This window comes from Orycteropus afer, unplaced genomic scaffold, assembly GCF_000298275.1.
Source record: "Orycteropus afer afer isolate SDZICR_OR568_19922 unplaced genomic scaffold, OryAfe1.0 scaffold00147, whole genome shotgun sequence".
In the NCBI taxonomy this organism is placed as follows: domain Eukaryota; kingdom Metazoa; phylum Chordata; class Mammalia; order Tubulidentata; family Orycteropodidae; genus Orycteropus; species Orycteropus afer.
In genome coordinates, this window is record NW_006921734.1 from 8381175 (window position 1) to 8385959 (window position 4785).

The 4785-nt window shown below is 36.6% G+C and overlaps 1 pseudogene; it reads right to left on the reverse strand.

Annotated features, from left to right (window-relative positions):
- Nucleotides 1-3147: 3147 nt before the first annotated feature.
- On the reverse strand, nt 3148-4253 carry LOC103201365 (annotated as a pseudogene).
- Nucleotides 4254-4785: the final 532 nt, after the last annotated feature.

Sequence of the window (4785 nt, forward strand, 5' to 3'; positions counted from 1 at the left end):
TGCCCAACCTTCCTTCCGAGGAGTGGCTGGTGGGTTTGAACCGCCAGCCTCCTGGTTAGCAGTCAAGTGCCTTAGGCACTATGCTACCAGAGCTCCCTTTGCAGTAGTAGTCTCATATAATAATTGTCCTTTTGTGATTTCCCTAAGCATAATGTCCTCTAAATTCGTCCGTGTTATGAGGTGTTTTGCAGATTGAGTATTATTCTTCTAACATTGAGTAGTATTCCATTGTGTGTACGTGTCACAGTTTGTTTATCCATTCATCCGTTGATGGATACTTAGATTTTTTTCCCTCTTTTGGCTATTGTGAATAATGCTGATGAACATGGCTGTGTATATATATATGTCTGTTTGTGTCATGGTTCTTATTTCTCTAGTATATATACTTAGTAATGGGATTGTTGGATAGCACAGTATTTCTATTTCCAACTTCTTAAGGAAGTGCCATACCATTTTCAAAGCAGTTGTACTATTTTACAATCCCTCCAGCAATGTATGAATGTTCCAGTCTCTCCACACTCTCACCAGCATTTATTGTTTTCTTTTTTTGAACTTTAGTATTAATGCTGGGACAAGATGATATCTCAGTGTTGTTTTTATTTGCATCTTTCTAATAGCTAATGATGATGAAAAGCTCAAGTCTTTTTAAGGACTGCTTACCACACTAACTCTTTGACCTCATCTTCTATCACTTTCCCCATAAATCATGCAATTTGTGGCCACATTGACTTCCTGCTTTCTGAACTGCACCAAGAAGATATCAATCGATCTTAACACTTTCATACTTCTTCATCTACACTACTGCCTCGCTCATATTTTTCAAATCTCTGCTCAAATTTCACCTTATCTGAGAGGCCTTGCCTCACTACCTGTTTTAAATACCATCTTTCACCTTGTCAACAACTCCTTAAGTTCCTTCTTTGTTTTTTTCTCCATTATACTTATCATTCTCTGATGTACTATATTTTCATTTGTTAATTTGTTTTCTGTCTCCACTGAAAATAGACCCCATGTGGATAAACATTTTTTTTTTATTGCTCTATTCCCAGTGTAAAATGAGGATGGAGTATGCTTAATAGTCATAAGTTGAAAAGTCATTCAAATGTGTTGGCAATAAAAATGATGATGAGATATTTCAATATGAAAATCTGAGCAATAATCCCCACACTTTCAGCATATTTTTAACAAAATTAAGGACATTATTTTTAAGTTTTGACTATGTTAGAGGGAGTATAGTCGTTATATGTTGCTGTTGTTGTGTGCCATCGAGATGATTTTGGCTCATAACAACCCCAGTGACCAAGTCGAGCCACCCTATAGAGTTCCCTAGGCTGTAATATTTATGGGACAGATCACCAAGTCTTTCTCCCACAGAGCTTCTGGGTGGGTTTGGACCTCTAACCTTTCAGTTAGCAGTATAGCACTTAACCATTATGCCACCTGAGTTCCATATATTGAGTATGTTACCATTTTCCATTGAGTATATTGTCATTCACTGTGTAGAGATCACAGAGTTCCTGTTTGGAGCTGGTAGACATTGTTGGTATAATGATTGGAATCCATTGCTAACTGTTTTGGCAGGTTTAGCAGATAACCTACAGGATTCCCAGTTAAATTGAAATTTCCATTGAATAATAAATAATATTTTAGTGTATGTGTGTTTCAAATATTGAATGGAACATATTTTCATTAGTTATCTAGTGTGACTATAACAGAAATATACCACAAATGGATGGCTTTCACAAACAGAAATTTATTTTTTCACAGTTTAGGAGGCCAGAAGTCCAAATTCAGAGCACTGGCTCTAGGGAAAGACTTTCTCTCTCTGAAGGCTCTGAGGAAGGGTCTTTTTCTCTTCAGCTTCTGCTCCCTTGTTCCTTGGAGATCTCTATGTGTCTTGGCATCTATTTTACCCCATCTCCTTTCTATTTGCTTATTTAACCTTTGTATATCTCAAAAGAGATTGACTCAAGAAACATTCTACACAAATCCTGCCTCTTTAACAAAACAAAGACAACCTGTTCTCAAATGGGATTATAGCCACAGGCATGGAGGTTAAGATTTACAACACAAATTCTGGGGGGAACATAATCCAATCACTAACAATATTTCTATTAAAAAATAATTGTTTATCAGAAATGAAAATTTAATTGGCCATCTGTATTTTATCTGGAACTATAACTACTAGCATGAAGTTCCTGCCTATCTGTCACAGAGTTCTGAAAGTTTTCTCCCTTTTCCAAATCAAAATCAGCCAACAGTAGCCAGGCCATCTTGTCCTGTGCTTTGCTTTTTATGTATTTTACCACTAGAGGGATTATTTCACTTTTCTTTTTGGCTATTTCTAGAAAGTAAAGACAAAATATAAGACAGATTAAATAAGAGCCCTTTCTTTCCCCTGGCTCTCATAAAATAGACAATAGAGGACAAAAAGTTTAATTAGAATTTGATTTTGTGAGAGAGCTTTGAATAATGAGTTACCCTTTCTAGTGAAATGACTCACTTGTCTGAATTGTCTTTTAACTCACCATCATGAAATAACAGATGGCCTGGTGTGGAGTGAGCTCATAGAACTCTGTTTATAGGGAAACCTATGCCAAGGGCTGTGTTTGTTTCTTGTTTCTAATTATACATTTCGTGGATATATTTTGAAAATTTCCAGTGGTGATATTATTACGTTGAAGGTTTGTTTGATTTGTAATCTTCATGGCTTGTATGGACATAGCATGTAAATTCTTGGTTGTAACACGGTTCTAGGTTGATGAGCTCTGGTGGAATAGTGCCTAAGGCATTTGACTGCTAGCCAGAAGACTGGCGGCTCAAACCCACCAGCCATTCCTGGGAAGGAAGATTGGGCAATCTACTTCCATAGATATACCGCCTCTGAAACCCAAGCAGGGGTCATTATGAGTTGTATTCGACTCGATGGCAGTGAGTTTGGTTTTGGTATTGTTGTCTTAGACTTGACATATTTCATTTCTTTCTTCTTATTATTTTTTAAATTTGGTAACACTGAAATTTATTTAAGACAGCAAGGGTAAAATATAAGAGTTCAATAATAAAGTAACTGCTGAAATTTTATACAATCATACACATTGTATTTTGCTATATAAAAGTCTAGGGGGGAAATGGAAAAAATATTTTCAATTAGGTGTTTGAAACAATTTGTATTTTTTCTTCTGAAAAGGCTGTATCTGTCCTCTGGCATTTAAGAGATGGATCTCCATGATTCTTCACCTAGATTTATGGTTTGGTTCTTACAGAGTACAGTACCAGGAATCTGAAAGGTGATGCATAGCATTTCCTTATTAGGGGCCACATTTCTTAATACATGAATCGAACTGCATGCCTCCAAGGAGATACTTAACACAGCTCTTGCTTGCTGCCCAACATCCTGAGCAGGATTAGCATCTTTGGAAAAGCTGTAACAGTGCACTATTGGTAGAAGCTCACTGTGGCAAGGCAGCCCATCTAAAAGTGATTTGAAGGCACTGAGAGACTCTATAGCCTTTGCTGGCAAGTTCATAACAATGTGCACAGTGTTTTCTTTCTTTTAACAGTGGTCCCAACTGTTGCATTAACTCTTCTCTGACTAGTCCTTGGAAGAAGTCTTTCCCATTTAAGTTGAAGACTTTTACCTTTTGGTTCACTTTATTTAATTTACAGTTGCACAACAGCCATTTATGGGATTCAGGTTTGAGATCATTGGCAAACACGGTGCACTTATTCTTTGCTACTGGAATGACAAAAGGCCCAATTCCAGCAAAAACATCAAATTGGACATCCCCAGGTTTGAGAAGTTCTGTGATATGGCTGTGTTCTGTAGAGAGATGAGGATTCTGATAGACTTTTGAGAAATCAAATTCATAGTTGTAGCTGTTTTCTCAAACCTTGGTCACCATGTTCTCCTCTCCAGACAGCACTTCCATTTGGAAATTTTGGTGAGTATTGTTAATATCATTGATTTTATTTATTGTTGAGGTGATTCCTGGATGTTTGTCTATCATAATTTGGCCAATTAAATGTTTGGAAGATAGTTTATTTTCTCGAAGTTTCAGGTGGGCAATATGTCCAACTCTGTTAAATCCTGAAGTTACATCTTGGCCTTCGGGAAGCACAGCTCTCAAGATTTCTTCTGACTTAAAGTTTTCATAGGTTAGTTCCAAATCATATTTAGATTCCTCATGCTCTGGTGCCTCTTGGAAACAGATGTTGGTGGAGGGTTGGCTCTTGGTGACATTGACACATTTCATTTCTTTGAAGATTTAATACACCTTAGCTAATAGATTTTATTTATATTTCTTATTTTAACCCCAGACTGAAGCATCATCAGTTGATAGGTTCCTGAGTCACTGAATCTGACAAGGCATCTCACTTCATCCCAAATGCTTTAAGTGGTGGGCTACTGGATTTCAAAGGCCATTTCACTCAATGAGCACAGATGGGTTTCTTATGCAAAGTCTCTTATGTGTTGCTTTTTTTAGTTCTTGTATTTGGCCCATAAACTATTTCTAGTTTTGACTTTCTAAAGATAAGTAGAACTCTGGGAGGAAATTGCATTCTTAGCATTATTAGACTAAAGTTAAGGGCAAACATTTATAAAGAACGTAAATATTAAAAGAGCAGGCAGTATGGTGTAGAGATTAAATAATATTTAGTTTGCTTTGTTCTCTTACCTTTCAAATTCTGCTTATTCAGAGGCGCCATATAAAGCAGCAACATTTATTATTGTGTACACATTGGGTTAGTAAGAAAGAAAATATACTTCTTGAAGAATATCAAGTG